This window comes from Salvelinus namaycush, unplaced genomic scaffold (assembly GCF_016432855.1).
Source record: "Salvelinus namaycush isolate Seneca unplaced genomic scaffold, SaNama_1.0 Scaffold229, whole genome shotgun sequence".
Lineage (NCBI taxonomy): Eukaryota > Metazoa > Chordata > Actinopteri > Salmoniformes > Salmonidae > Salvelinus > Salvelinus namaycush.
Window position 1 is genome coordinate 118,396 of NW_024059108.1, and position 13,406 is coordinate 131,801.

General features: G+C 44.1%; 1 protein-coding gene across 1 annotated transcript in view; it reads right to left on the bottom strand.

Annotated features, from left to right (window-relative positions):
- LOC120038650 (prickle-like protein 1) overlaps positions 1-11,842 on the bottom strand; it is a 74,840-nt gene extending 62,998 nt beyond the window's left edge. The window contains exon 1 of the mRNA XM_038984307.1: positions 11,532-11,842. The gene's annotated coding sequence lies outside the window, so the exon portion shown is untranslated. The remainder of the gene's footprint in view (positions 1-11,531) is intronic.
- Positions 11,843-13,406: the final 1,564 nt, after the last annotated feature.

Sequence of the window (13,406 nt, forward strand, 5' to 3'; positions counted from 1 at the left end):
TGTCTGTCTGTCTGTCTGTCTGTCTGTCTGTCTGTCTGTCTGTCTGTCTGTCTGTCTGTCTGTCTGTCTGTCTGTCTGTCTGTCTCGTGTCGAAGTAACAATGTTTATTACAGCAACAGGGACAAAGGTACAGGACGGCAGGCAGGCTCAGGGTCAGGTCAGGCAGAGGTCGGTAATCCAGAGGTGGGGCAAAGGTACAGGACGGTAGGCAGGCTCAGGGTCAGGGCAGGCAGCTTGGTTATGCGGGTGGGTACAGGGTCAGGACAGGCAAGGGTAAAAAACCACGAGGACAAGAAAAGAGAGACTGGGGAAAAGCAGGAGCTGACCCAAAAACACTTGTTGGCTTGACAAACAAGACAAACTGGCAACAGAAAAACAGAGAACACAGGTATAAATACACAGGGGATTATGGGGAAGATGGGCAACACCTGGAGGGGGGTGGAGACCATCACAAAGACAGGTGAAACAGATCAGGGTGTGACACTGTCTCTCTCTATCTCTCTCGCTGTCTATCTCTCTCTCTATCTCTATCTCTGTCTCTATCACTCTGTCTCTCTAGCTCTCACACACACACACGCACGCACTCTCTCTCTCTCCTCTCTCTCTGTCACCGAGCCATACTATCCTCAGTTGGCCTTCGTTAACTCAGACGGTCAGACCCACTTGCAAGTTCTCACCCACTGGAGCATCTCCCCCACTCATAAACATGGAATGTCTGGACACTCTTCAACACAACAGCAACACAGGCTCATGATAGTCCTCAACAGATGGAGACAGGAGGATATGAAGGAGACTTCATGAGGAGAGAGTGTAGACAGGGGTTTCCCCTCCAAATCAAACCACAGGGTTTCATCTAAGGAACAAAACATGGCAGTGTACCATGTAATGATGCGTATCTGCGGCAGGTGGACTCTGAGGCGTAACGGGCTGTATTATTGAAAGGGAAGTTTTCAGACCCCCGGGGGGATTCTCTGGAGGAAATGTACATGGACACACACACACACACACACACACACACACACACACACACACACACACACACACACACACACACACACACACACACACACACACACACACACACACACACACACACACACACACACCCTAAGCCCTCACATGTTGGATGTCATAGTTGACTGGCTTTGGATAATGACGTTTCCCCTGATGTCATTTAGATCCTGGTTTTAAGTCTGGTTTCAGTGGGTTTAGTTGTATTAACACACAATACATTTATTTACTACATCATTAATGGAAGTGGCATTTTAAGCTCCATTTCACCATCAAACCCTGAACAGTGTCACGCCCTGACCTTAGTTATCTTTGTTTTCTTTATATTTTGGTTAGGTCAGGGTGTGACAAGGGTGGTTTGTTTAGTTTTTGTATTGTCTAGTTTTTTTTTGCATGTCTAGGGGTTTTGGTTAGTCTAGGCATATTATAGGTCTATGGTGGCCTGAATTGGTTCCCAATCAGAGGCAGCTGTTTATCGTTGTCTCTGATTGGGGATCCTAAATAAGGTTGCCATTTACCATTTAGGTTTTGTGGGTTATTGTCTATGTGAAGTTGCATGTCTGCACTCGTTGTATATAGCGCTCACGTTCGTTTTGTTATTTTGATAGTTTGTTTAGTGTTCTTCGTTTAATAAAGAAGAATGTATTCTAATCACACTGCGCCTTGGTCTCATCGTTACGACGAACGTGACAAACAGGCAGACATTCAGATCACTGTTAGTATTGTTTTGAAAGAGAAAGCCCAGGCTTTCATCATCTAACCTTACCATTATGGCAGCTCCATGGACACACCAGTATATCATTACACCCCTCTCTCTCTCTCTCTCTCTCTCTCTGAAATAGAATGGTTGTAGTCAAGGAGGATATTCCGGTACTTAATTACAGACCCCAATAAACAAAGATAGTTTGTGTTAGAAAGGAAACTGAGTACTGTGGTTCTGCATCACAGTAAAAGTACAAATCTCTCACCAAAATGGTGGACACCTCAATTTGTCGAAATACTTTTCTATCCGCAGATCTCTACAGTACCAACACTGTAGTTTTTTTAAACCTTTATTTGACTAGGCAAGTCAGTTTAAGAACAAATTCTTATTTTCAATGACCGCCTACCGGGGAACAGTGGGTTAACTGCCTTGTTCAGGGGCAGAACGACAGATTTTTACCTTGTCAGCTTGGGAATTCAATCCAGCATCTTTTCGGTTACTGACCCAACGCTCTAAGCACTAGGCTACCTGCCACCCTGTAGTGAAACTACGGTAACCACAACTACCTTGTTTACAAGGCTACCGGTACCGTAGCTACAGCACAGTTATGTTCTCTGAAATGCTGTGTTCTGAAATGCTGTGATCTGAAATGCTGTGTTCTGAAATGCTGTGTTCTGAAATGCAGTGTTCTGAAATGCTGTGATCTGAAATGCTGTGTTCTGAAATGCTGTGATCTGAAATGCTGTGATGTGAAATGCTGTAATCTAAAATGCTGTGATGTGAAATGCTGTAATCTAAAATGCTGTGATGTGAAATGCTGTGATCTGAAATGCTGTGATGTGAAATGCTGTGTTCTGAAATGCTGTGATCTGAAATGATGTGATCTGAAATGCTGTGATCTGAAATGCTGTGATCTGAAATGATGTGATCTGAAATGATGTGATCTGAAATGCTGTGATCTGAAATGATGTGTTCTGAAATGCTGTGATCTGAAATGCTGTGATCTGAAATGCTGTGTTCTGAAATGCTGTGTTCTGAAATGCTGTGATCTGAAATGCTGTGTTCTGAAATGCTGTGATCTGAAATGCTGTGATGTGAAATGCTGTGATCTGAAATGCTGTGATGTGAAATGCTGTGATCTGAAATGCTGTGATCTGAAATGCTGTGATGTGAAATGCTGTGATCTGAAATGCTGTGTTCTGAAATGCTGTGATCTAAAATGCTGTGATGTGAAATGCTGTGATGTGAAATGCTGTGATCTGAAATGCTGTGATGTGAAATGCTGTGATCTGAAATGCTGTGATGTGAAATGCTGTAATCTAAAATGCTGTGATGTGAAATGCTGTGATGTGAAATGCTGTGATCTGAAATGCTGTGATGTGAAATGCTGTAATCTAAAATGCTGTGATGTGAAATGCTGTGATCTGAAATGCTGTGATGTGAAATGCTGTAATCTAAAATGCTGTGATGTGAAATGCTGTGATCTGAAATGATGTGTTCTGAAATGCTGTGATCTGAAATGCTGTGATCTGAAATGCTGTGTTCTGAAATGCTGTGTTCTGAAATGATGTGATCTGAAATGCTGTGTTCTGAAATGCTGTGATCTGAAATGCTGTGATGTGAAATGCTGTGATCTGAAATGCTGTGATGTGAAATGCTGTGATCTGAAATGCTGTGTTCTGAAATGCTGTGCTCTGAAATGCTGTGATGTGAAATGCTGTGATCTGAAATGCTGTGTTCTGAAATGCTGTGATCTAAAATGCTGTGATGTGAAATGCTGTGATGTGAAATGCTGTGATGTGAAATGCTGTGATCTGAAATGCTGTGATGTGAAATGCTGTAATCTAAAATGCTGTGATGTGAAATGCTGTGATGTGAAATGCTGTGATCTGAAATGCTGTGATGTGAAATGCTGTAATCTAAAATGCTGTGATGTGAAATGCTGTGATCTGAAATGCTGTGATGTGAAATGCTGTAATCTAAAATGCTGTGATGTGAAATGCTGTGATCTGAAATGATGTGTTCTGAAATGCTGTGATCTGAAATGCTGTGTTCTGAAATGCTGTGTTCTGAAATGCTGTGATCTGAAATGCTGTGTTCTGAAATGCTGTGATCTGAAATGCTGTGATGTGAAATGCTGTAATCTAAAATGCTGTGATGTGAAATGCTGTGATGTGAAATGCTGTGATCTGAAATGCTGTGATCTGAAATGCTGTGATGTGAAATGCTGTGATCTGAAATGCTGTGATCTAAAATGCTGTGATCTGAAATGCTGTGATCTGAAATGCTGTAATCTAAAATGCTGTGATGTGAAATGCTGTGATCTGAAATGCTGTGATGTGAAATGCTGTGATCTGAAATGCTGTGATGTGAAATGCTGTAATCTAAAATGCTGTGATGTGAAATGCTGTAATCTGAAATGCTGTGATCTGAAATGCTGTGATGTGAAATGCTGTGTTCTGAAATGTTGTGATCTGAAAAGCTGTGTTCTGAAATGCTGTGTTCTGAAATGCAGTGTTCTGAAATGCTGTGCAGACGTTAGGACTGTGTTAATACTGTGTTATCACTGTGTTAGTACTGTGTTAATATTGCGTTAGTACTGTGTTAGTATTGTGTTAGTACTGTGTTAGTACTGCGTTAGTAGTGTGTTAGTTCAAACCCTCTTTGACTTCATTATTATAATACGGTCCTTCCTGAAACAGACAGGGTGGCATCATCATCTGATAAAATCGGACCAATCAAGCGTTTTCCTTCTGGACAATCAGCTGCCGGTCCCCTGGTAAACACTTTGAGACAAAGTGGAGAACCACTGATGATACAGCATCACACTTCTCCCTACAGGCCGCTCATCAGGGTAATGGTGGTTGTGAGAGGGAAGGATGGGGGGGGGGATGAATAAGAGCTCCTTGTGCAGGAGTCAGCTGAGGACTTCAGAAGAAGAGAGGAGAGAGAGAGAGAGAGAGAGAGAGCAGGGGTTTCTAATTAGACTTGAGTGAGGACGTTCAGCTCATGAGCTTTTCTTAGCTTGACATGAAACACATTAGAAAAGGCAGAAGTCTTTTTTAAACCAATGAACCCACTTCTACGCAGACTCCTTCCTCCTTCTCAACTCACAGTATCCAATCAGAGAGTGTTATCATTGAGCATTCAGATCAGGACAATATATCTTTCTATCAGTACCTTCACAATCAAAAGAAAACCCCATCCAAAAGTCCTATACTTTATAGTGCTGTTCCTTACCCAGGGAGATCGTTTTACTCAAAGTAATGATGTGGCTGTCATGAACTTTCCCATGTCTTTACATTATTGACTGCATGCCGAGCTGCTCTGTTTACCTCCAGCATCGTTTTTAATCACCTTGCTCTCATAACAATCATCTTTAATGTCTTAATAACTAGTGTGGGTGTGTGTGCATGGGTGTGCGTGTGTGTGTGTGTGTGTGTGTGTGTGTGTGTGTGTGTGTGTGTGTGTGTGTGTGTGTGTGTGTGTGTGTGTGTGTGTGTGTGTGTGTGTGTGTGTGTGTGTGTGGTGTGTGTGTGTTTGTGTGTGTGAAATCACAGACGTCCTTTAATCATCTTCCAATATAAATAGTGTGTATAGGTAATTAACATGGTGCCAAGTTGACTTGCACTCCGAGGCATGAATTAAAAACTCCCCAAAACTCATCACATATCAGTTTAGAATGACGTGCTACTGGCATCTTACAGACAGGCAGCAAACTGCTGGCATCTTACAGACAGGCAGCAAACTGCTGGCATCTTACAGACAGGCAGCAAACTGCTGGCATCTTACAGACAGGCAGCAAACTGCTGGCATATTACAGACAGGCAGCAAACTGCTATTATCTTACGGACAGGCAGCAAACTGCTGGCATATTACAGACAGGCAGCAAACTGCTGGCATATTACAGACAGGCAGCAAACTGCTGTTATCTTACGGACAGGTAGCAAACTGCTGTTATCTTACAGACAGGCAGCAAACTGCTGGCATATTACAGACAGGCAGCAAACTGCTGTTATCTTACAGACAGGCAGCAAACTGCTGTTATCTTACGGACAGGTAGCAAACTGCTGTTATCTTACGGACAGGCAGCAAACTGCTGTTATCTTACGGACAGGCAGCAAACTGCTGGCATATTACAGACAGGCAGCAATCTGCTGTTATCTTACGGACAGGCAGCAAACTGCTGTTATCTTACAGACAGGCAGCAAACTGCTGTTATATTACGGACAGGTAGCAAACTGCTGTTATCTTACGGACAGGTAGCAAACTGCTGTTATCTTACGGACAGGCAGCAAACTGCTGTTATCTTACGGACAGGCAGCAAACTGCTGTTATCTTACGGACAGGCAGCAAACTGCTGTTATCTTACGGACAGGCAGCAAACTGCTGTTATCTTACGGACAGGCAGCAAACTGCTGTTATCTTACGGACAGGCAGCAAACTGCTGTTATCTTACGGACAGGCAGCAAACTGCTGTTATCTTACGGACAGGCAGCAAACTGCTGTTATCTTATGGACAGGCAGCAAACTGCTGTTATCTTACGGACAGGCAGCAAACCAACCAACTGCTGAAAGTTTAGACACAGATTTGATCATATACATCAAATAAACTGTTTCAATGATATATGTATCTAAAGGAGTTAGTTCTCCAGTCCTGTTCCTCTCTGTGACACAGCCAGACCATAATATGAGGCTTGGGGAGCCAATGCGGCCGTCTCGGGTTGGGTTAGTGACCGCGGACAAGCAGAGCCCTGGTTCATGGTGATTAGAACAAGCCACAGCTCGTAGATGAGTTCCCTTTCATCACCATGGTTACGGCCAGGCCACTGAGACGCTACTTTACACATGTTTTTCTTCTCCATAGCACTACACAGCTGATTCACATCATCAACGACTGATGATGAGTTGGTTATTTAAATCAGCTGTGTAGTGCTAGGGCCCAGGACCGTGTTTGGGAACTTCTACACTTCACTGTCCTGTACTGAGCACACACACACACACACACACACACACACACACACACACACACACACACACACACACACACACACACACACACACACACACACACACACACACACACACACACACACACACACACACACACACACACACACACACACACTCCTTCACTAGTCGTGCACACGTCTCACTGCTCCTCTGTCAAACCCCAACTGACAGCGTTATTCCAACATGTCCACAACCCAGAGCTGGTCTGCTGTTAGTACTACCCCCATTCAATATTTATCTCAGAGCTGGTCTGCTGTTAGTACTACCCCCATTCAATATTTATCTCAGAGCTGGTCTGCTGTTAGTACTTCCCCCATTCAATATTTATCTCAGAGCTGGTCTGCTGTTAGTACTACCCCCATTCAATATTTATCTCAGAGCTGGTCTGCTGTTAGTACTACCCCCATTCAATATTTATCTCAGAGCTGGTCTGCTGTTAGTACTACCCCCATTCAATATTTATCTCAGAGCTGGTCTGCTGTTAGTACTACCCCCATTCAATATTTATCTCAGAGCTGGTCTGCTGTTAGTACTACCCCCATTCAATATTTATCTCAGAGCTGGTCTGCTGTTAGTACTACCCCCATTCAATATTTATCTCAGAGCTGGTCTGCTGTTAGTACTACCCCCATTCAATATTTATCTCAGAGCTGGTCTGCTGTTAGTACTACCCCCATTCAATATTTATCTCAGAGCTGGTCTGCTGTTAGTACTACCCCCATTCAATATTTATCTCAGAGCTGGTCTGCTGTTAGTACTACCCCCATTCAATATTTATCTCAGAGCTGGTCTGCTGTTAGTACTTCCCCCATTCAATATTTATCTCAGCTCTGTGAGTAGCCGTGAACTCCACAACCCAGAGCTGGTCTGCTGTTAGTACTACCCCCATTCAATATTTATCTCAGCTCTGTGAGTAGCTGTGAACTCCACAACCCAGAGCTGGTCTGCTGTTAGTACTTCCCCCATTCAATATTTATCTCAGCTCTGTGAGTAGCCGTGAACTCCACAACCCAGAGCTGGTCTGCTGTTAGTACTTCCCCCATTCAATATTTATCTCAGCTCTGTGAGTAGCTGTGAACTCCACAACCCAGAGCTGGTCTGCTGTTAGTACTTCCCCCATTCAATATTTATCTCAGCTCTGTGAGTAGCCGTGAACTCCACAACCCAGAGCTGGTCTGCTGTTAGTACTTCCCCCATTCAATATTTATCTCAGCTCTGTGAGTAGCCGTGCACGTTTCTCACTGCGCTTCTCATCAAATACTAAGTGACAACATTGTTCCAAAAACTCCACAACCCAGAGCTGGTCTGCCTGCCTGCCCCCATCCATTCCATGTTTTACTCAGCCTGAGAACACAACTTGAGGGAATAGAAACTTGCCAGGAGTGTTTTGAGGTTAGCAGTGATTTACATTGCCCTGCGTACAGATTCATTCCTCCAGGAACAAACATGGCTCTGTGTACCTCACCTGGTCTGAGACGTTACAGCAAACCAACTGAGGTGACATACACACACACACACACACACACACACACACACACACACACACACACACACACACACACACACACACACACACACACACACACACACACACACCCACACCCACACCCACACACACACACACACACACACATAGCCCATGGAGATATACAGCACAACTCCCCGGAACAGAAAGTCTTATTAGAAGACGGAAGGAATACCTAGGCCTATATATTTTATAAAGGAATACCTAGGCCTATATGTTTATAAAGGAATACCTAGGCCTATATATTTTATAAAGGAATACCTAGGCCTTTAAGTTTTATAAAGGAATACCTAGGCCTATATGTTTATAAAGGAATACCTAGGCCTATATGTTTATAAAGGAATACCTAGGCCTATATATTTTATAAAGGAATACCTAGGCCTATATATTTATAAAGGAATACCTAGGCCTATATGTTTATAAAGGAATACCTAGGCCTATATGTTTATAAAGGAATACCTAGGCCTATATGTTTATAAAGGAATACCTAGGCCTATATATTTATAAAGGAATACCTAGGCCTATATGTTTAAGTGAGATATACCACAGATATTGTAACAATTAACAAAGGGCCCTGAAACTAATACTATACCACTGCCAAGACCTCACAGAGTTTTAACTGTAAAAGCAGCGGTTTTAACAGGGGACCCAAGCAGAGTTCTGGTTCTATCTGCAGAGCATGGCTCAGGACCAGAGCAGTCCAGACCAGGGAGTCACTGAGTAAAAGGTTTTCCAGGAGTAAGGCCAAGAGCATCAAAACAAACTCCAGGTTGGATTTCCTCTCTGGGGCTCGTTCAGCAGCACATTGTGAAGGTTAAAAACATAGACATTTTAGTACGTTGAACTGAAGCCTTGTAGGCTTTAATCTCATAACACAATCTAAACACTACAAGGGTCTGGTGTTGCTTCATAAGCCGCTGACACACAAAACATGTTTCCAGGAAGACGTTGGAGTTCTCAGAGCAGACTATGTTTGTGACAACTCATAACTCAATGAAGGGGCAGTATAGAAAGCCTGTTTGAATTACACTTACTACAAAATGCCAGTTCAGCTAAATGTGCACGTGAGATGGTCATTGCATCATATTTACACAACGTACCAAACGGGAACGGTGCTACTCTGCCACAGTGATAAATAATGTTTAGTTGACAAGAGCACAAGTATTGCTTATGCTCATCGTTGTTGCCAGAGAGAAAGAACGCGTTCAAGAGAGAGCGACAGCGCTCCACACATGCATGTAGTCTAGCTGGAACATTCCAATCACCTGAGCTACACTACAGCCTTCCATGTGGTCTTAATGGCTGATGTATTACCAGAGGAAGACAGAGAGGCTTGGCATCACACTCAGGTCCATAGCTACCCCCTCAGCCCCACTGCTCCTTCAGCCCCTGGCTACGTCCCAAATGGCACCCTGTTATCTATATAGCGCACCAGAACCCTGGTCAAAAGAAGTAAACTCACTATATAAGGAATAGGATGCCACTTGGGACGCAGACCCTCCTCTCTGGTTGGCTGGCTGCCATGTGGCTCCATGGTGAAGACAGTCCGCTGGTCACATGATACCCCCCTGGGTCTGCTTTACCAGTTTGTTATTCACAACCCCCCAGGAGAGGACAGGGGAGGGGCTGAGAGGAGAGGGGAGGGGCTAATATGGGAGGGGAGGAGCTAATGTGTGAGGGGAGGGGCTGAGAGGAGAGGGGAGGGGCTAACAGGTGATGGGAGGGGCTGAGCTGTATACCTGGGACCCGGTGTGACATAGGCCTTCAGCTAAAATGTTGTTACACTTTATTTCATTTTTTATTTAACCTTTATTTAACTAGGCAAGTCAGTTGAGAATTCTTATTTATAATGACGGCCTACTTGTAAAGCCCCCCTGGCCAAACCCTCCCCTGACCCGGACGACGCTCTGCCAAACCCTCCCCTAACCCGGACGACGCTGGGCCAATTGTGCGCCTCCCTATGGGACTCCCGATCACAGCCAGTTGTGATACAGCCCGGGATCAAACCTGGGTCTGTAGTGAAGCCTCAAGTACTGCGATGCAGTGCCTTAGACTGCTGCGCCACTCGGGAGGTCAAATGTGTGGAACTATTATGAGGGGAGAACAACTCATCTAAAACTGTTATCTGGGAAAATATGATGAATGTATAAAACTGAGAGATGAACATGTTGTAACGTCTTACAATATACATCTGAATTGAATGCAACGTTATTTTACTGTAGTACACCACAGCTTGATGCTGTTACAGGAACATGTCTATAACACATCTAAACTGCCACTAGGGGACCCCACTACCTTCATTACAGTAGCTACAAACGGTCCTCCACTCTACTGCTCTACGTGAAACATCACTTCAGTTTTATTTTGTTTCCTAAACTATTTGGTCGAACTCGGCTATTAGTCTGTCAGTCAGTTGAAGCATTTGGCGTAAACACGAAAACCTCCACAGGACAAGTGCCAGGTGAGAAGTGTCCAGTGAAGCGACACTGCCTTAAACACCCCTTCTCTGTTTTGATAGATCCTCTCTGGTCTGAACCACGTTGGTCCGTGTGAGGAAATGATTCATAAAACGACTATTGGAAGGAGGTGAAGTGTATTTTGAGAGGTTTCGCTGAGAGATTTATTGCGAAATGTCAAGATGGTTAACAGCAGGACGGCTTCACGCGCCAAATAGCAAGATATTATTCGTTATGTTCACTAAAGCAACCGCGTGTAAGGAGAGAGAGATGGTGTCGTCACCTGAGTGACAAGCAACAGCTGAATCCACACATCTGGAACATTAGGAGTCGCGCGGCACACCAAATGACACCCACAATGGGGTGCGTCTTTACGCGCACGTTTTAACGAGCTACTGTCTCTTTTCTGGCTTAAAGTTTCACAGTTTAAGTTTCTGTAATGTTTAAATGACTAGGAATAAGGAATATGCAGTATTTTATAACAACAACTTGTAGAGATTGTCAGAACACATTCATAGACTGTCATCCATTCATAGAAAGAAGCACGAGTGACAGAAACACCATTTTCACGGCAGGGGGGAAATGACATGTGGGCCAGATCTGACTTACACATTTCTATACTAAACAGGTCTGGAAGACAGCTGTATATTCAAACACATATTTCATGAAATGTGAAGGTAAAATAAGTATACCTGGAGTTGAAATTGAAATTTCATGCAGTAGCGGCACAATTTCCAAGTATTGCAAAGTATGATACAGATTTAAATGGCAAGCTATTCCACTCACCGACAGACAGACAGATCCGAAACGGATAGCTACTCACCAGAAAGACTGATTGCGCGGAGTTATGGGTAGGGGTAAGGATATTCCGTTAATTGAGTAGAACAATATTCACGATTGGTGTCATCGGCGCCACTTTAAATAGCAGTGCTGCACCTACAGTATTATGCTCCTCCGTTCTAGTCTCACCGTGAACTATTCGAAGTTCGAATGAACAGAATGCAAAGCCTTTTCAGAACATCATATAGAGGGAAACGACGTTAGAGTTTCACCACACAGACCAGCAGCGGCGTTGACTAAACAGCTCAGCTCGCGTTCTGGTGTTGGTACAGCACCACAAGTTAAAGCGCAGAGAGACTCACGGGCGGCGAGATGACATTAACGCTGTACTCTCTGCCTATTGGCTTAAACAAGCAGCCCCACCAATCCCTCTAAAGGCTGACATTCTTGGCAGTCTGGAAAACACGGCTGGTATCTCCCTCTCATTTTACAGAAAGACCCTGTACACTGCACACACACAAGCACGTTGAATACCTCTATATGCGTAAATAGCATTTGGGCGTTTGGCTCTTAAATTGTTATTACATTATCCATGTTGGTAACATAGGGGGAAGCGTCTATGGTATAAAATAATGCTTTGGTTTTCAACCCTCCACGTGTTTATGGTGTCATTTTGACACTGTTGATCTTCACTACATATAGAAAGACTTCTATCTTCATGATTTGAGATAGGCACTGAATAGACTCCTATTTAACAATGTACACAATCACATTATTGCAGATAAAGGACCTTACTCAGAGACAAGATATGTAGACATATCTTCCATGTAAACCTCAGAGTGCCTTGGGGAATTTTAACCCCTCTTGGTGGTGGTGATGTGTGGAAGGATCTGTCTACAAGGCCACACATGACAACCCTGTCTGTGTCTAACTGATACACTGTGTGTGTGTGTGTGTGTGTGTGTGTGTGTGTGTGTGTGTGTGTGTGTGTGTGTGTGTGTGTGTGTGTGTGTGTGTGCGTGCATTGACAACCCTGTTTGTGTCTTCCTGACATTGTGACACTCTGCCAGATCAGGTTTCACAGCATAGTCCTCCTCTCTCTCTCTCTCTCTCTCACACACACACACACACACACACACACACACACACACACACACACACACACACACACACACACACACACACACACACACACACACACACACACACACACACACACACACACACACACACACACACACACACACAGCTGAGGGGCCCCTGACCTAATTCACAGGGGTTGCCTGGCCTGCTGTCTATCTCTCTGCCAGGGCTCCCATATAAACTGTTCCACACCGGGCTCCTTTGTCATTGTGTTAGCAGTGAGAAGTGAAACCTCTCTCTCTTTAATCTGAGACGCTAATCTTTCTATTCACTCACCTGCTGCGGCCCCCGCCACAATCCCCATCCTCGCCTCACCCTCGGACACCAAGAGCCCCAGAGCCGGCGACGGGAACTTGATCAGCTTTAGTGTCCCAGTCGCGCTCTTTATTTCCACCTGTTCTGTGGGCCTGTTCTCTGTTCTGCGCCCACACAGAGTTTGCATCCCAAATTACACCCTATTCCTTATGTAGTGCACTACTTTTAACCAGGGCTCATAGGGAGACTATTTAGTGAATAAGGTCAATTTGGGATGCACGGCAGAATAGGCCCCTGCACTGTGCTGCTGTGTTAACAGGTCTTTGTGGTGTGGAGTGCCACAGACAACTGCAACATTAATCACATTTACTGAGAGGAGAGCATATTAAAGGTACTCCTATAGATTAGAGTATATTAAAGGTACTCCTATAGATTAGAGTATATTAAAGGTACTCGTATAGATTAGAGTATATTAAAGGTACTCCTATAGATTAGAGTATATTAAAGGTACTCGTATAGA